A 20,185-nucleotide genomic window follows, 5' to 3' on the forward strand; every position below is an offset into this window, starting at 1 on the left:
TGGTCAGCCTGGCTCCCAAGTAAAATAACTTGGGCCTCATTGCTCAAGACTCAAATGTCAATCATAGGATTAAGAATTGTAATTCTGGGATGAAAAATGTCTGGTGCTTACTACCTAATATTCCCATTAGGCTAGTAGAGACTCAAAGACTGCAGTTGAATGAATTAGGCTTGATCAAAGCTCTGATAAAAATGGATCAAGATAATCTCTTAGACTTTTTGGCCTCTAATAACAAAAATTTAGCTTGTAGTGCTGCTTATGCCAGTTTGACTTAATTTTATTCATGGAACTTGCCTAGCTAAGGATGAACATGTTTATTGGGGTAGACCCTGTTTCTTGAAAAGAACTTAAACAGGAAATTTCCATCTCCAAGATGTCTCTAACTTCTGATACTTGCGATTTCATCTGCTTAGGTACATCTGGTTTTATATCAAACTATATACTCTGCCTCTGTACCTTGGGCTTTTGGTTTTGCAGCAAGACATGCAGCACTGTTTGATTTACTGACTGATTTATTTTCTTGTGGAAAAAGTACCTATTGCTAAATTTTGGTTTGGGGGAGCTTTTATAGATGGGATCTGTGAAGGAGGTATTTTAATCATTCTACTAGTGCATTGACTCATCAATTTTATCAAAATAAATTTTTTTTTAATTTAAAATTTTCTCAATAAGTTAACATTCCTGTTGAGATGTGTCTTGCAGTGCTTTTGACTGGGTAGATATGATTTCTCATTTGTTTGTCTTACTCGTGGCTTGGGAGATGAGGGTAACAATGTATTTTTAAGCTGTCCATGCGTTGTGGTGGTAAAATTATTAGCAGTTAAGACTGAGAGGTCTGGCTAAGGGTTATCTTTACTCCAAGAACATTCCTTTCCACTGAAAGCTAGCAGTGCGATTGTTTCCAACTTTGCATTGCAGGTAGGGTAATACCAGGCCATCCCTGTAGGCTACCCCAACAAGCCATCTCCATATTGTCACATTATTTACTGCCAGAGTCCTCATTAGGTTTATGGCTGTTTAGCAACAGACCTAAGGAATCCCTGCCTCCCAGGAGAGGGTACCTGGCTTTGTTAACATTGATATGATTGCTTTTCCTTGCCTTTCTCTGAAACAATGTATGGTTTGGGTCTCTGCAATCGCTTGGCAGAGAACCAGGAAAGATGCTCTCAATGTTCTCTCACTGTGATCATGGGTAATAAAGCTTCTGTTTCACCTGTCTTAAATTGCATTTGTGTTATTACCCACTTGGAGTCCCCAGATTCTCTGACACAGTTTCTCCATTTTTAATCAACTTATTCATTTAATCCACACTGTTGTAATTTCTTCTTTCCTCTGGGTTAGTTGGTAGTGGGTTAAGGCAGACCAGCTCTTTGGTGTGTGACAGGGCTTGGGTGTACAGAGGGGTGATGGTATTATGTTAGTCCCTTCAGACTGCAGTGACTTGTTCTTTCTTAAGTCTGTCTCATCCAGCCACACTCTTAAGGTAAGAAAAGTCTCTTTTCAGTGAGTGAAGTTTCCGTTGCCAGTATCTCACTGGGTGTTTTGGCAGGTTCTTGCCAGCAGTTTAACTCATTTGGACGTTTGACATGATCTAAAACTTTGGCAACAAAGCTGATCTTTGATTTTTGATTTAATTTTATTGTTCATAGTACATTGACCTTAATGCAGATTGTCACAGTGATGGTAGATTGGAATATAAATCAGATTTAAAGTTTCAGTACAAACCGGCTTTATCATCAAAAATGTGTGTGGTTTATCCACCAGATAAATTCCTCATATTTATTGTTCTTAAGATCTGGTCAACTTATGAAAGCAAGAGCTTTGACAACAGGAGCTCTGGTTATTACAGATGTAAAACAGATTATGTGTCATAATTTAGATTTAAATTATGAGATTGAAAGTGTTGATTGTATAGTATATCTTGGAGAATGCAAAAGTACTATTTCTGGGTTTAAAAACGCTGAACTGCAGAGTACTGACTCTGGGAGAGGATATGAGGACTGTGTTAAAAAATAGTTCACCTGTTCTTGTATTCTCTACTGAGCAGCATGTATTGGCCAGACATTTTTATTAGGTGTACCCTGTGTCAGGGCTATTCTTATGTTACATCCCATTACTGTATTTCAGGAGTGTGTCGTCTGCCTGTTAGTATTTGCTGACATTATTAGCATATAGCCTGGTTTGGCAATTAACAAATTCTGTCCCATTTGGATTATGACATTGTAATTGTTGGTTTCCTTCCATAACTTAGTTCTCTTTAGTTGAGAGTGTTTGAAACAGTCTTTTTCAGAAAATCTGGCTTTATACTTGACACTTAGTATTTCTACAACTTTACCAGTATACATTATGCTGATTTTTTTTTTTTTTTAGCCCCTATTCAGTTAGTCTATTTGAGAAAGAAAATCCATTTCTTGTTCTTTATGAGAAAGATAACTTTGGAATTAATCTTCCAGTATTACAATTACAAATTAAATTCTCTTAGGTCTTCTGTGGTTCTTTCATGTCTCAGTTAAATTGTTTCCAAATTCACTTAATCTACACAGTAGTCTATATTATAGAGGTATTTTTATTGAATTGTATTCTAGCAAAAGTTATTTTAATAAACAGACTCTTTCAGATTGACTTGATGGTCTCCTGTTTCCCTTACTACAAGTAAAAAGATAAAATCTGGGAATCAGTCAGGAGTTTTAATTTTTATAATGTCCAAATAGTTGTGCTGTGAGAAGTGAGAAAGCTATTTTGCCTCGAAAGTCTGTGTTGCCTGGTATCAATTCTCATGTGCAGATGATATGGGTTTGTTTTCTCAAATTCCTTGGGGTCTGAAGCATTTGCTAGAGGATTTAGCATTTTTGTTGGTAGAATTCTTAGTCCCCATGAGCAGACAACATGGTTTTGTTTTCTCAAACTCCTTTAGGAGTGAAGTGTATGTTAAAGGAATTTCAGTGGTTTGGTCAGAATGATTGTGACTAACATTCAAAACTGGCAAGTAATTCCACACACTATAGCTCAGAGTTGCTTATGAGGGGGACTGATGACCACTGTGTTGAACAAATTTTTTATTTTGATATTTGTCCAACAGTTGTGAACAAAATAAATGAGGTTTGGTGCCTTAAGGTCCAGACCCAGACCAGTAGAGCAACTGGTGTCTAAAATAGTAGTAGGCATCTTGTATCTTAGATCAAGGTTTGGACTTGGATTCTGTATGGCACTAGTTTTGGAAAATAATTGTGTTTTACAGTTCTGTATAATTCAGGAAAAACTGACTTTTTGTTGATTGAACTCACACTTCCTTTCAGGTATGAACCTGATTTCTTAAGCAGCTTGGAAGTTAGAAATGTCCTTGCTTTGAGTGTTGTTTCATTTGTCCCTTCCCCACATTTGATGATCATTGTTGTATTTTTTGGTGACTGATGTTTAGCTTTTTTTCACAACTAGTTTAGATCAGAATTTTAAAAATACAAAAAAATAGCAATGTGCCATTGCTTGTCTCTTTGACAGTACCTATATTTAAGTACATATGGAAATCCCTGTTGCTAGTGTGCTCTATAGGAACTTTACAGCCCTTTTTCAGCAGTAGCTTGTGTGGGTAGAAAATATTCTCCTGGAGTATCATAGATGACAATAGATAGGAGAAACTGCAACTCTTCAGCTTATTTTGGGAATAGTTTTTAAGATAGAAATTATTTGGGTTTTAGTCCTGGAAGTTCTTGCTTATAGGCTCAAAAATTATCACATTATGAAACCAGTTGTTTTTTTTTTTTTTTCTGTAATGCAAATAATTGAGAAGCAAAAACTGCAGAATGTCTACATAGCCCATGAATTCTATATTTTTTAAGCATTAGTCAAATATGAGCTGTTCATCAGTTTTGTACCATGATAAGCCAATTGTTTCAATGCTAGTAAAGTTAATGTAGCATACTTAATAGCATATCTGTGCATGGCTGAGGAATGTGTGATCCTTGTACTTGCTTTAAAGCTTGTAATAAGTGAAAAGAATCTTGATTTGACAGTTTCATTGACAGTGGCATGTGTAATTTCACACAAGTTTCCTAATGGGACACCTGCCGTGGTGTTTTCTGTTTTCCTGAGAAATACAGAGACACCACGATTTTTGGTTTTACTTTGTTCATAATTGCAGAGAACAGTAAGTAAAATGAACCTGAAAACTGTAGAGAAAAGAGAATAATGTTGTGTAAGGAGAAAAAATGCCATACCAGTTACAGGTTATGATTTGTTCTTTACTATGAAATTTCATAAAGTCTTATTTCTCCTTTTTTATAATAATGTTTTTTTTTTTTTTTTCCTGAAAGAAGTTTGATACTGCAAAGATGAGCAAAGCAGAAATTTTACCCTTTTTGTTATACAGTACAAATCTAGAAGGAGAATGTTCAGGGTCCATTCTCAGTTTTCCCCTATAAACTCACCACTTGTATCTCTTTTTCTGAGTTCTCACAAATGCTGGGCTTGGTTTCTTCTTTTACTTGTAGACTTGCTTTTCTTTGTACTATTAAGTTATAGCTGGAATGCCAGAAAATCTACTTTGCCATTTAATTTTGGCTGACTTCAAGAGGGTCAGTAATTACAGTTACTGTTTCCAGCAAGTTGAGTTTTTCCAGAAGTCTTTTTATGAAGAATGTGACTGTAGATTAATTGAACGTAAAAATGAGTCAAAAACTTTTTCCTGCCAAAGGCAAATATAGGAGTAGGTGCTAGTAAGGTTTTCAAAACTCTGTTACCTAGGTAATTTGTAGATGTAGTGTAAGCTGCTGCCCAAAGAAGCATAAAACTGATTTAATTTAGTGAGAAAGTTACTGGAGTACAGCTTACCTGCAAAATAGACAGCAATTCTCTGCAACTGTTTTAGTTTTCACTCTTACAAGGAAATTGATGTTGAGGTATTTTTAAAACCTACTGCTGCCAGGCTTCCCGTCAACAGTAAGGTCGTCATCTCTAAAGCATGGTACCCTGTCTGTTTTCAAGTTATTCTGAATTCAGAGGGGACAGTAAGTTAGCAGTTGTTGATTTAAAAATATGCTGACATCATGGATGACATAGCTAACAGAACTTCTTCTCTTCTGCCTTGCTTGTTTATGTGCCTTCCTCCAGTCTGGAGGGGCTGAAGAGGCAGCAGTGGTGCTCTGAGGCAGCAGGATGACGTACTTTAGTCATTCAATAGCGTGTGAGAGTACTCAGCTGATGCCTCTCTTCTGAAGGATGTTTAGTTCTGTGGTTTCATTAATCACTGTGAGTTTTCCTTATGCCCAGAATGCACTTTTCTTGTATAAAAACATCACAGTATTGCTATAAGGAATGATCCAAAGGGAAGCATTTTGCAAACATAGAGGAGCTTGTTGTTAGCATGGGAAAATAGTCTTGGTCTTTGCTGTTGGAAACTCTTGTGATTTGTATATAAGAATTGTGGTGTTACAGATACAGCTATATATGAGAATATTCTGGTCTTTGATTTGGGACAGTGATGAAAGCCAAATCTGGAAAAGAATGTCAATGTACAGAGGTAACTCTATTCCAAAATCTCACTAGTGGGCCTAACAGTATAGCACTGTTTGCAAATCCTTTAAGTACAGCTGAATCCAGTACTCCTAATCTTTGTTTCCCACTCATTTGGCTTTGCATGTTATTTTGTCTTTTTACTAATTTTGGTGTTGAACTGTGTGTTTAGCTCTAAAGGGAAGTGATGCCCCTACGCAGGAGCTGAGCCTAGGGCTCAAATAAATATGTGTAGAAGGTTTTGCACAAGCTTACCTGTCGTGTGTGTGCAGGAGTCAAGTAGCTAGGGGTAAACTGTGTATTCATGCACTCTGCCTCTTGTGGGAGTAGACAGAAAGACAGACTTGGGCCTCCTTGGTGAGGAGCAGCAGCAAAGGAACGTACCATGAAGTGAGGGAAGTGGGGTTCTGTGCCATTCTTGCCGAGCTGAAGTTGGCAGTATGTTGGCAGTAGCACAACCACAGGTGCTGTGGTGCCAGGGTGTGTGAACCCTGGGCTGTAACACAGTGCCAGCCTGGTAAAAGAATTATTTCTGCTTTTCCATCTTTCTCCCTTCTCATCAGGTAGGAAGGACATATGACCATGGAAATCTGATGTGGGATTATGTTAAGTCCTTGCATCCAGAGGCGGGCAAAAAAGCTGGTGCAAGGCCTGGAAGCATTGTCTGGTGAGGAGCAGCCAAGGGCTTTGGGCTTGTCTGGTTTGGAGAAAAGGGGGCTGAGCATGACCTCATTGCTCTCTACATGTAGTTCCCTGAGGAAGGGAAGTGGAGAGGGAGGTGTTGAGCTTTCCTGCCTGGCATCCAGAAATGGGATGTGTGGGAATGGTTGAAAGCTGCTCCAGTGCAGGTTCAGACTGAACACTGGGAAGCATTTCTTTGAGCACTGAAACAGGCACCCTAGGGAGGTGGTCAATGCCCCAAGCCTGTCAGTGTTTCAGAGGTGTTTGGACATTGCCCTTAAAATGCGCTTTAACTTGGTCAGCCCAGAATTGGTCAGGCAGTTGGAGCAGGTGATAATTGTAGGTCCCTCTCAACTGAAATACTCTATTCTATAGAACAAACAAGCAAAAAAAAAAAAAAAAAATCCCCAACAACAACAAAAAAGTTAATTAGGCAAAGGTAACTTTGCACCAAATGTAGCTTTGTTCAAAGGTAGTGCAATTTTAGGCCGGGTGCAGGTAATGCTGGTGTCATGATACTTCAAATAGCTTACAATTGCCCATAGTGGGAGTTAAACCACAGTAACTGGATGTAAAGAGTTAATGGCCATGGCTGTTTCTGGTTTTACTTATATATGATTGGAATTTAAATAGAATGTCCAGGACTGTTTGTAAGCGATCAGAAGAGTGAAGGAAAAATACTCTCATTGTGTATTTTCTTACAGTTGAGGTGGGGGTTTTCCCCTCTTTAGACTCTTTGAGGGGTCTTATCTTGTCCTTATGGACTTTAGCTCCTGTTTGCTGTAGGCCTAAAAGTCCTCTACTGTCAGTATTAACTTCAGAGAATATTGACTTTGTATATACCTATGTTGCTTCACTTGTTCACTCTCTTAGGATGGAGCATGATATTGTTTGAGATCAAGGCTGTGTTGAGTTTGTCTCTGAGGCTTGTGAAGGTCACTCTGATTTACCTGCAGATTTTTTTCAGGAAAAAATTAGATGGTATAGAGTGTTAATGTTACCTGATCACAATGAGTAATTGGAATTTTTAGAAAGGAAGATAGTATTATGTTTCATTTGTGTGTCCTGTGCTGTTATTTCACTGAACCTGACATTGGTCATCACACAGATAACTCTTAGGGTGTTCAGCTGTTGACCCAGCAGTTTGCAAAGTCAGAATGCACAATGTGAATGGTTTGATTCTGTATCATTGACAAAGCATTCTGTTTTGTTATGCACCTGTAAACTTCTGTAACAAAGAGCATTGCTACTTAAGTGAAAACGGGAGTTCACACAAGTCATTATTCCCAGTGGTGTTCTTCCTTCATCTGTTTCTTCCACAGAAAATAGGAAGTGTTGGAAAAATTTTAAGAGATGGTATATTCAATCATTTATAACTTTCCTGATCTCTGATCTCTCGGACCAAAATACTTTAAGCCTTTTCTTTGCCTTGAGTTTAATTTTGTTTAAAGCTTTTTGCCAAAATTCTTCATCTGTTTTCAGAAACAGAACTAGAATAATTGTGCCATTTTTTTTAATGTCAGTCTCTACTTTGAAATATTGTAGTGCACCTCTGAACTGGAACATTTACATGAAATTTGTCTGTGGGCAGCCTCTTGCTGAGCAGTATTGTTTTAATTTTACATGAAAATCTGTCAAAATTGAGCCAATTCTCTTCTTAAAAATTTCTGATCTGGACGTGGCAGTTTTTTGTTTTGCTTTGTTTTTTGTGGGGTACCCTGGAGATGCTCTGCATTCTGTATGCTCAGCAGGATTTTTCTTTCAAGTACATTTCTGGGCTGCAATAAGCTGTTCAAAGCATGGGAGCCAGAATTGTCCCAAGTTAATTGATTGAGAGGGTCCTATGGCACAAAGCCAGCTGGGAAATCTCTGAGACAGCCCTGACATGTGTCAGCTCCAGAATCATGCACTTGTTCCTCCTCCTTCCCTGTCCCATTGGCTCTGCAGTATCTCCAGACTCCTGCCAACACCAGCATTTAGGTTGTGACTTTTTGTTAAGACTCAAGAGAAGCTGAGGTGTCCATACTGAGCTAAAGCTTGGCTTTTTCTGTATCTGGATGCCTTTGTTACTTGTGAGCATGATGAGGATGTCACTCATCACCTCAAGTAGCTGTGGTTGTAGGGGGGCGCTCAGTCACTTCCCACACCCAGGGTCTATGCATTTGGTCAGGGCTGATTGCTGTGACAGCCAAAAAAACTCAATATGATTCTTCAGAGACCTTCACAGATAAAATCTCAAAAGACTACTGGGCTGATGAACCTAAGGGTATTTTTCTTCAGGAGTCCCAAACTGGACCAAGTTTATCAACTTTCATAAAGATAGCAGAAGATGTTCCACAGCAAGGCTGAACTTCCTGAATTTATAAAATGCAGAGGTGGCTTTTTAAAGGCAACCAAAATGTAACTTTTTTTGACATTTTTCCGACCACTTAGACTTTAAAGAACTATTTTAGGTAGCTACCCAGCCTGTGAAATTCTAACTAAATCAGAAAGCTACAGAAAGTGATTGAATGTGTCTGATGGGGTAGCATTAGATAATAGTAATAAATAAATCATTTTTTAAAAAGGAAAAAGAGAAAAAAATATTTTCAGAATAATATCCCTCCCACTGGGAAAAGACTTTGGGGCCACCAAGTAGACTGACTTTCTTTGCTGTTTCTAAGGTGACTAGTTTAAACTTTAAGATGACCTTGCCTGTTGACTCAGTACAGCTGAAAGTTTCTTTTTTCAAATGCATTTGCCCTGTAGCAAAATCTGTGTCAATTATGTAGACACTTGGAGCTGTGTGAGAGAGCTTTCCCTGAGTTTCATTGCTGTGCTTCTTCTGAACCAGCAGCAGAGCCCACTGTGGCAGTGTGAACTTCTCAGGAAGTTGGTACCTGCTGCATCAGGTGCTTCTTTTCCATGTTCATTCAGTACAGGAGCAAACAGATTTTCCTGTAAGAATATTCCAGTCTGGCTGCTGATCAGAATTCTTATGACGATAAATAATTTTTCTTCAAATCATGACAGATTTTAAGTTACCTACGAGTTAATTTGGTATGTCTGTGTACCACTGGCTCCTGTACAATCAAAATTTTGTAGTCTTGTGTACAGTCAAACAGTAGGCAGTGTTCTGGGGTTTTCCCTCCCCCCACCTAAGTGGCAGACTCCTGCCAATCTCTAGCAGAAGAGTTTGAGATCTCTGAACTTGCACAACTGGTTTTAGTTATTTGGACCCTACAACTTTCTATAATGGTTTGAAGGGTGCTCAAGCTGTGACTGTTCATAAGTATTTTAAGAAAATGTCTTCATTTTAATCTAGTTTTGAATTTAGAATTTGGAATTTTCATTCTTTTGAGCACCGTGCATGTTTTCTTCAAGAATTCCTGGTCCCTGGGTGAAAGTAGTTAGATGTGGAAATTGCCATGTCTCATAATGACTTTTTTAAAATTTATTTTTACATCAAGAATCAAAGTATTTTTCATCATGGAGGATACTTAAGGATCACAACTGTCTGAACTCATTTATTGAACAGGTTGTTCCTGTGCTCTTAAAATGTTCCTGTGCTTTATAAAAAACACCAGAAAATTGTCTTTCAAGTAGCAGTTGAACCACCTTTTTGAAAAAATAAAGGTGAATATTTCTTATATTTCTATATTAGTAGTTTCCCCTGTTAACAGTGTTACAGTTCCTGATCTTCTGAAGGGTACAGTGTTTTTCTAGATGAATGTTAGTCTTGAAGCTAAATTTTAGTTTTTGCTTTACAGTTAAGACTATGATTTAAATTTTCATTTAATAAAACGTGTTTCGGATTATAAGGAGAATCTGGGTTAGCATTAAGGAGTAGGTTTCACAGAAATGGCTAAACCAGCATTAATGGCTCACTGCTGCTGGTAGACATGGTTCTTTTCCCTTCTTCTCTTTGCATAAGACTAGAAATTCTTCTACCTCCATGCTATCACTTGTCTCTTCTGGCTTCTTTTTCCTCATTGAAGTGCTGTTTGTCTGTCTGGTGCTTCCATTGATTAGCTTATGGTGAAAATGGAGGTCAGATGAATGTTGGAACTGGTACAAAGGGATGGGAGGGAAGGAAGAATATCCCTTTTAATAGGAGCAAAGCAATGGTAGATTAATTATCATGGACCATCACCCCTTAGGGTGCCCTTTCTATGGCTAAATTCTGCTCATGAGAAACAACCTAGAAAGAACTGTACTCCTCAATAGCTGCCCTCTGACAAGTTTATCACTCAGTAATCATAGATTTAGGTTTGCTCAGTTTTCTGTGGTGCTGTAGACTCTTCCTGCATGAAATGCAGCCTCTTAAGCCATTAGAGAATCCCAGAATAGGTAAGGTTAGAAGGAAGGGTCTGCAGTGGATGATCTGATCCAACCTCCCTGCTCAAGCAGAGTAAGCCATTCATGCAACTGAGTCTCTGCTTTCACAGGGCAGAAGAGCATTACTGGTTTTATTAGTCCCATGCAGCTGGCAATGATGTTGTAAAGATTCATTTTTCTAGTCTGTTCCTTTGCTGCATCTTCTTGGAGTTCCTGCAGCCTGTAAGTTGTATTCATCCATATCGGATAGGAGCCCTTGGATACCAAGCAGCTTTCCAATACTGAATGAGCTGGTGTGTAGGTATTCAAGTGGTATCACAGGTTAGTGAGTTGTCTTTTTAGATAGGCCATTTGCCTATTGGTTAATAGGAATGGCTGATAGCTAACCAGTGGATTAGTGATTCATGGCTGGGGTCTTGCTGCAACAAGTGATAACTGGAGTCGGCTTTTGGATTGGATAGATGATTTCAAAAGACAAAGCATTTATATATTTTGAGAAGAATTTAGGAGCTAACCAAATATGTTTATTTTTCTTAGAAAAATCTCATCCTGTGGGGGCTCACTTATATAACATGCACAGGTGCTTCTTTGCTAGAATAAGCATTTCATTAAAATAGTTTTTGTTTACCTGCTTGTTTTATGTAAAATGAAGAAGATAGTCAATACGTGGTTACATCTATCTTGCTATCCTATTTCATCTTCCTGTGCAATGGAGTCTAGCACCTTGAAGATAAGATAGTAGTGTAATAATCTAGTTAGCACCTCAGTTGTGATGGACTGAGGCAACTGATGCTTTTAAGAGGAAGGACCTGATTTTCTTATCAGTGCTTGTTCAGTCTCTGTAATGCATATCCTGTGCAGGTAATCATAGTCTTACATTTCTGACTATGGTAAGGGTTAGATATTATTACTTGAAGCTTTTATGGTACGTCCTATGTTTTGAATCACAGGCATTCCTGTTTTGCATGGCACAAGGAAAGTGTGGTGTGGGTGGGTTTTTGGGTTTTTTTTGTTTGTTTGTCTTGGTTTGGTTTTGGGGTGGGGTTTTTTGGTTAGGTGTTTTTATTTGGTTTTGTTTGTTTTGTTTTTTTTAAAACACTGAGTCATGAAGCTCATGAGTGGAGACCAAGAGAGCTTCTAGATTACTCATTAGTAGTCTTTGAATACAAATGGGAAGCAGGTGTTGCAAAGGGCTGGACCCTTTCTCGGCTGTCAGGCCGAGAAACATTTTTTTGTTATTGCTAGAGTAGTAACTAAACACAATAATTTATAATCTCATTACCCTGAGGTGTTTTCTTTTTAGATATTGCTAATGGATCATCCTATGGGCACTGTTTAGTATCATGAGCAGTTAAAGGAATGTTGCAATAGTTCATACGGTGTGCCCAGGTAAGAGCGCCCTGGCTCTTTGGCTGAGTTTGTTCTACTGCTAACAGTGGGTTGGCTATCGAGCGTTTCTACTGTAATCTTTTGTTCTCTCAAGAACCATCATTTGGCATTAATGCTTGTTGATTGAAGTATTTTTCAAACTGAGACTATGTACAAGTACACTTCCAAATTTCCAGAGTTTTAAGATATGGAAACCTTGTTGCTGCTCTACATTGTTAGAATTCTTGACTAGCAAGCTAAAATGCCTAAAATGTGAAACTTGGCCAAGACATAATCAATGTATTTGCTGAGCAATTTGCTTTGAAGAAATTTAGTTCTGACATTTTAATGTTTATACTTACACTGTCCTGCACACAAAAACTTCTGCTGTATATTGATATTATGCATATTTAACATATATCAATTTTTGTGTATGTTTATATATAACTAGATGCTTGTTGGTTCAGTTATACAAACTCAGCTAAACTAACTAAAGGATTTTTTTTAATTGTCACTTACCCCTAAGAAAGATCTTCCTACCTTGGGGGCTGAACCTGCAAGGCTAATGCTTTAAGATTTTTTTACTTGAGTTTTAAAAATATGAAAAAACCAAGGGCAGAATTCCAGAAAGCTTCAAGTTCACTGAGATCATGATTCTTAGCAGAGGTCAAAATATGTTTAAAGTCTTTTAACTTTTCTGGAAATCCCACTTAAAATTCCTCATACATCCTACTTCTAGCTACTTTCCAGAATGCTGGGGATTTTTTAAGCCTTTTTTTTTTTTTTTTTTTTTTTTTTTTTACTTTTTTTAAAGATGCACTTTAATTTGCTATGTTCATAAGTTGTCATTGCACATGCTTTATGTGTTCAATGTACAGAATATCCAGAACAGTCTTAGTTTAGATCTGGCAATTTAGTCCATAATTTTAAAGTTATGGTAACACCTCTAAGCGAATTTTTAGTGGCATTAGAAAACCAAAATGTCAGTTCCACTGCAATTTAGTGCTAGTGTTGATGTTGCAGCTGGCTGTGCTGCAGCAGGATCCTGCACACCAAGGCTTGGTAAGTACTCACTGGAAGAACTTGCAGGTAGAGAACCACAAAGCACAGGTTTCCTTCAGCTGGGAAGTTGAAATGTTTCTGATAGCTCTGGCTGGGTATAGTCTAGGATAAAGTTGCCTGTGGATTAAAGTGAAAACATGAAACAGGCTAGACCTACTGGCAGCCTTCCAGCTGTTTCTCCTTCTTCTTTGCAGGGTTTATGTTCTTTTACCTTCCCCAGGCCCAGCCTGGGGAACCAGGTGCTTGCTGCCAATTAGTCTTGTCAAGACAGCCCAGAGCTTCTCTTGACAAGCCTGACTGCTGACAGCAGCTGTGGGCTAGTCTTGGGCAGGATTTTAACTCCTTGCTTGCCAAAAGCTTTGCAGATTAAATCCCCTGGTCTCATTCTGCAGTTATTCAGTTTTCTATTTTATTTAAGTATATTCTGTACAGAAACTGATCTAAGATTTACAGTGGTGCTGTAGTGATAGCATTTACTTGCCAAACTTCTGGCATGAAAGAATGTGAGTTGGGAGTTAAGTCATTATGAAGGTCACTTTATGTTATTAGAACTGTCCATCTCAGGCCACCTTCTGCTTGCTGTAAGCATAGCTGTAGCTGGGTAGCAGCTTGGGCTGTTAACTCTTCTCAGTTGTTATGGTTTTAGAAACTTTTGAACTTTTGGGTCCATTTCACTTAAATTTGAGATAATGGCTGCTTTATTTTATTTTTCCTGCAAATTGCATGAATGGCAATAATGCTTTTCCCTATGTGGTCACCATTCTACATACATTGCTAGAGAAAGACAGACAAGTACAACTTTGGTTTTATCAGTTGATAAGAGGTGGCAGGTAGCTAGTTTGTGTTGGAGAATATGATCTTTTGTTTGGTCAGGTTGAAAGGACACATGGGAGGTGGCTAGGTACATGAGGAAATCTCTGTGTCCAGGAGGTGCCTGTAAGCTGATGGGGGGCACGGGTACAGTGGTGAGGGAGAGGCATTAGAGAGGCTGTTGAGCTTTTGAAAAATGTAGTGAGAAGAAATAGGACTGTTAAACCAGTATAAATTGATCCCAGAACAGAAGGATTGTGTTTAGAAAATAGGCTATTTGCAATTGAATGAAATGCTCTGTTTACAAAATATATTAAATTGGTTGTTTTTACTGAGCTTGTCAAAGATGTGGGATGTGATTTGACTCATCTTTTCAACTTTGCTTCCAATTTCCTTTGCTTTTAGTGAGGCACAGCTATTAAGGTATGCTTTTTCTTAACTCAGAACTTCCAGGAATTACACACAAATAACCATTAGATCACTCTTTTTATAAATTTGATACCTGTTTACATTTTAGAATTTTGTAGAGGGGGATACACTTCATTAGTGTTCTTAGAAGTAGAAACAAATTCTTCTCTATTAGGGGAGAGCTCCATGACCTTTCTTGGAGTACTTATGGCTTTTGCAGAAGTCATCAAGAGGGCTGCTGTACTTAACTTGAACACTGACTGGAACCATTTATTCTATCCACATGAATTTTAAAAAAGTATAGTAGCAGCTTCTGTGTGAGAAGAGTTAAGTTAGCAGTATGGGAACCGTTAACCATTACTACACTAAATCACCTACAGTTCCCTTTCATGGCAGGTACTTTACCTTGCTAACTTAATGCTTGTTCCTTTTTGTTCTTTTTTTTTTTTTTTTTTTTTTTTTTTTTTTGTTAAGGTGAACTTGAATTGCCTGCTCAGGGTGTATGGAGGTGGTTTAAAGGAAACTGCTTTCATTTAATGTTGCTTTAATGTGTGCATTTACATGTTACAATGAGTGGCTGCCATCAGGCCACTGCCTAAATGATTTGAAGGTTTCTTGACTTGGAATTGATATGTGCCATTGTGTTGAATTTGCAGTTTCTAGCATAGAAATCTACCACTATGTGGAGTTCTTGGTAAATCTGTATAGTGTTATTTCTGTTTTAATATCTGCAACTCATGTTTGCTCTGTGATTCTTACATAATTAGAACTACCAGCTTTCCTCATGATGGTTATTACCTACCAGACTTGTGTAAGTAGAGGGAAAGAAGTATTCAAAAAGCGGTTGTTTCTAGTTTTGATTCAGTGCCTTAACTTTCTGTTCATCTATTGATGGCTTGTCTGCTTCCGGGATTTCAGATTTTCTGAACAGTGAAGAAATGGATAGCAACTGTACGGTATTTTTCAGTCCAAGGTGAACACACAGAGTCCCAAAATTGTCCTTTTGGAAACCCAAAGCCTAGTAGGGGGCTTACAAGAATGTTCCCACTGTTCAAAGTCTCGGAGCAGTATTTTTGGACTGAAGTTACCAATGTGTAGCTGCTTGGGAAGAAACTGGCAGAACATCAGCTGTCCAAGCTAAGACTGCTTTTTGCTCAATGCAAATCTGCACCAAGGAGGGGGAGGAGTTTACTTCTTACTCCAGGTTGGAGCAATGGCAAAATATCATTATTTGACTTTGACTTGACAGTCTGCCAGCTTAAGTCCTTGAAACTTTCAGCTTTCCTTGTGTTTTAGCAGAATGCATCAAGCCAACTCAGCATTTTGTTTTTGAAATCAAGGTTTTCAGTGGCTGAACTTTCAATACAAGTGTTCAAAGCATCATCTTAAATAGAGTCCTAATCTCTTTCTTTGCAGCCAGAGCCCCACAGTTGAGAATGGAGATTTCTCTTCAAAGTAGCCATCTAAGAATGTAATAACTTCAGCAGAACTAACCAGTGCTGCTGTGGAAGGAAGCAGTCTTGCCTTAGCTGCTGCTTCCTCCCTCCTCATCTGCTTCTCCCATGTGTTAACTGGAATGTTTGTACAGAAGTCATAAACCAGATGGAGTAAATGATTGAGACTTTTTCTGAGAATTCATTTTAATCTGGATCAGTTCCTTGAGCTGGTTGACTGAGCAGCCATATGGTGTACAGACCACCTCCTGCACCAGCACAGGTGGCCAGGAAGAGGCTGATGCCATTTCTTTTGGTTGCAGTGCTGCCTTAGGCCAATTCTGTGTGTTGTTGGAATTGTAGCTCTGTATCCTTTACCTCTTTTCTGGCAGGTTTGAGTTTTGGTTTGGGGGTTCAAACCTTTGTATTCATCTTCCTATGCAACTGCACTTCCAATTTATCAAAGCCTAATAGTTAAAAAACAGTAGTACTTTATCCTAATAAGGCTTTCATGAGCACTTGAGACACTTGGCCTCTTTACCTTGTTTAGTTAAAAAAAAAAAAAAAGCAGCCACCTTTTCCTTCCAGGCCTCTAAATCAGCTCTTTGAGCTGTCTGCAGCGAGCACATTTTTGTGTGTGTAGAAAAATGCATGGTTCCTCTTGAGCCAACAAATTCCTTGTTTTTAAGAAACGTTATCTCTAGTATTACAGTAGTAATTCATTATTTCTGGAATGTGCATTGGAAGGGAGGAAATTGCTTTGTAATCCTTAGTACTGCCCTTCCTTCCTCAAGTGGGTTACTTCAGATGTAGGGAGTTGCCAGCCTTCCTCACTTTGACTGGATAAAGTTGAGGAGCACTGACGGGAGCAGCTCCCTCAGTGCATCCCCACCGCAGGAGCCTGCAGTGGGCATTTGGCAGTGTGCAGATAGGGCAGTGACCTCTTCAGCAAGCATCCCTTAATGGAAGCAAACATCTTTAACAAGAGTCTCTTGTCACTGCTAAGCAAATAATTTTAAAGAATGACACAAATAGAAGCAGAGTTTCCCTCCAGTCTTTTGCTTGTACCTCCATGGTCCATGCACCAGGGTCATGGAATGTTATAACCAGTTTGCCTGTGTAGGCTCCAGCTAACATTGAGCTAAACAGCGTGCAAGGAACAGGGAGACAGATTTCTTTCCCTGCTGTCTTTTCCTTCTCCTGTCAGGTTACTGGGTTTTTGACTTGTAAGAATTGTCTGGTTTTGTATTCCTTAAATGTTTTGACCTTGCTGTCTTTCAGTGTTTTGAAGCTATCATCTCACAAAAATACCAAAGCAAATAATCTCATAGGTTCTTTTTTTCTGAGCCTGTTCTGTAAGGTATCATACTTTGTGCAGTGTATCATCTTTTGTGAAGATGATACATTGTTAGGAGTTAATACTTTGAATATTATAAACCATAGTGAGTAAATTTTAAATTAGGTGAACTGTGAGAGTGAAACGAGTGTATTATCTTTCAGACAGAGCACAGCCTTGACTTTGAGTAGTGTTCCTACGAAGTCACAGGCAGAAAGCTCCGCCTAGGTCTTGTGACATTTCTGGAGAGAATGGTCTGAGCTTTCACAGTAATTTGTTAATATGTGGTATTTTAGGATTGCAAAGAAGTGTAGCTTTATCATATTGCTTAAAATTTCTTTGTTGTCTCAGTATTTGTGCTCTCAGAATACTTGAAGACTACACTCATGCAAATTTCATGCATTTGAATGTCTCTAAATTTACTGCAAATGGGAATATAGCACTAAGGTATTGCTGCTCATTGCTTCTGTAATCCCTGTAGAGTGCTTATTATCTGTTATTTTTAAGATCATTTATGCTAGTTCAAAGTAGGTAGAAATAATTTTTAGTTGAAAAAAGATTGTGTTAAGAACATCAGTAGAACCTCTATTTTTCTTAGAAAAAATAATTGGGTTTTTTTCTTAGAAAATCTACAAATGGTTGAATTCACTTTGTGGATTTTGATGGAATGAAATGGATTTCCTGTTTAGGCTAGAATAACCACTGGTGGTGCTCCTTTGTAAAACTAGGATGGCTTTAGAACCAGTTCAGAAACAATTTTTATTTTGTCAAGCTTCGTGCTGCCACAAGAAATCTGTGAAACCACACATCTGTTGCACATTGATTTAAAGTAATTTAAAATCACTAGATTGAATTTTAAATACTTTACCAGTGACTCAACTTTTATTCTAACACAGGTCTGAGATGTTTAACTGAGACAATTTGCCCAAATTCAAGGAACTGTTTTCCATTAGGGAAGGCTGGTTCCCAAAGAAGCCGTTCCCTCCTGGAGCCACCTGGCAGTTTGTCCAACAGGCCGTGTCAGCTGGCTGGCAGTGGTGATATGATAGGTGGTGTATTGACTGCTCATGTTTCTGAGCAGAACTGAGAAGAATGGGGATATATAAAGCTAGTGCCATTAAGCATGACACTTCAGGATAAGCATCCACGTGGGTTTTTTGAATTTTTGATGAGTTAAAATGGTTTGCATGCAGCCCCTTTGCCACCTGTGCCCAGTAAAACAGCATCGATGGTTTTGTTTGCAGTGAAGATGAACTTCAGAGGGCTGAATGAGCTAATGTTCCAAGTAGGGTTTTGTTGAAAGTTGGATAGCCCTTATTATAGCAACTTTACTTTGCATTTGCCCTGTTAAGGCCTTGCACTGAACAAATTTTAATAGGTTTGACTGTCTCGTGTTTGTAAACTTGTTAGGAGCATAATGCAGAACAAAAGAAATGAGAGTAAATGTTACAGTTGCAGAAGAACTGTACTTGTGCTTTGATCTTCATCTGGTTTAAATACTTTGTACTTGTCACTCTGTTGCTCTCTGTAAAGGTTTCTTTTATGGAATCTCAATAGCAATAGTGTGGCCTAACATTAAAAATGTTTCAGCAATTGTAATGCCTCCAGAAGGGAATGGAAACTAGTAATACTTGGTCTTTTCTGCCATTGCTCTGGAGTTTCTACCTAGGAATATTAACTTTTAATATCCACCTGTAGCTTTTAGTTGAAGTACATGTGCATCACATTTCAATATTTTTCTTCCTGTTCAGTGTAAAGCTTTAATATAAGTTCTCAGTGTTTTCTGTTAACTCTTACTGCTATCCTGGGCTTGAATCTAGCATGGAGAAGCAAATTAATCTTCTCTGTTCTGTTACTGTTAGATTTCTGACAGTGGTGTGAGCATATTAAATCCCTCAACTCCTCTTGGATTTCTGAAAAACAATGATGATTATTTTAGGGAAGTGCTGACCCACTCTTTTAATAAAGAACGTGTCTTGTATTCCACTTTCCCATTTTTAGAATCATGGTTCATATTGCTCTTGCTTCACAATCATATAACATCCTTGTGGAGAGTACAGCAGTTGCTTACCTGGAAAAGTAATATTAGAAAAGTGTGTATTTTTAGCTGCCTTTTGATGTGATGTAGCAGCTGGAAGCAAGGAGGAGAGACAGTATGTGGTGATCTGACAGCACTGCCAACCACAACTTGAGACCAAAATGTGGGGAAACCATTTCATAGACTTGATTATGCCCATTGTGCCTGACACTTCAATGGTCCAGATACTGTGGCTTTGCTCTTGGTTGTCAAAAGTTTCATTTCAGAGTCCTCCCCATGACTGTACTTGACAAATGTTGTTAATGTATAGAAAAAACAAGTTCTGTGAAGCTTTTTGTTTATGTTAATATGCATTAAAAGTATATAAAGAGCAAGCAGTTACATGGACATATTTCAGAAATAAATAGTAAAATATCCCTTTGATGTCAGTGATTAATGGTAAATGTCTAAATGAAAAGATATTCTAACTATTAACAAAATTTCTGCTTTTTCCTTTGTAGTAAACATGTCCACAAGTCAAAGAAGGAATCTAGCAAGTTCATGTTGAGGTATATTCTCAAGACAAGACACAGTGACTCATTTGCTTTTCTGGGTAAGAAAGGTATCTTTATTCTCTTGAGTGTGACAAAAAGTACTTAACCTTTTAAATTTAACTTCTGAAAAGTACAGTCTGTCAAGCCAGTGTGCTGGGGGGTTGTGGGTGGAGTGTTTTGTTGGTTTTTATTTTTATTTGTTCTTGAACCTTTCTGGGCATGTGTAGAGAGCTTTCCACCCATCTAACAGTCTTTAAGACCTTTTAGACTTGTAGTGCAAAGGAAGAGCAATAAAGAGCAATTTCAGAATAAAAGACACCACTGAATAGCATGTGATTGTTTGGATAGAAAAGTAATTCCAGTTCATTGTTGCAAAAATGTGTAGATTTTCTAGCCTGACTTGCCAAGGAAATGGAGTTTCTATAGTATCTCATTCTTTTCTCTTCCCAAAAATTTTAAACATCTCTCTGACTAGGAAGAGAATAAAAAACTTACAACTTGAGACAAAAGTGTAGAAGTCAGCCTTATATATATTGTGTTGACAGGCTGGCACCCAGCAAACATGTGCTCCTTCATGGTCAGCATGGGTATTCTGAGACTCCACAAGCAGCTAGGATCATGATACATGTTGGATGCTTCCTTCCTGCAAATTTGTATGTGGTCTGACTTCAGTAGTTCTGCTGCTCCTAGA

At 38.2% G+C, this 20,185-nt stretch overlaps 1 protein-coding gene across 3 annotated transcripts in view; it reads left to right on the forward strand.

The window, feature by feature from the left end:
- The window catches only part of SOCS5 (suppressor of cytokine signaling 5), an 81,594-nt gene that overhangs the window by 51,825 nt on the left and 9,584 nt on the right, over positions 1 to 20,185 (forward strand). For all 3 annotated transcript variants that reach the window (XM_059841209.1, XM_059841210.1, XM_059841208.1), the window contains one exon: positions 19,462 to 19,553. The gene's annotated coding sequence lies outside the window, so the exon portion shown is untranslated. The remainder of the gene's footprint in view (positions 1 to 19,461; positions 19,554 to 20,185) is intronic.

Source organism: Haemorhous mexicanus, chromosome 3, assembly GCF_027477595.1.
Source record: "Haemorhous mexicanus isolate bHaeMex1 chromosome 3, bHaeMex1.pri, whole genome shotgun sequence".
Classification (NCBI taxonomy): Eukaryota; Metazoa; Chordata; class Aves; order Passeriformes; family Fringillidae; genus Haemorhous; species Haemorhous mexicanus.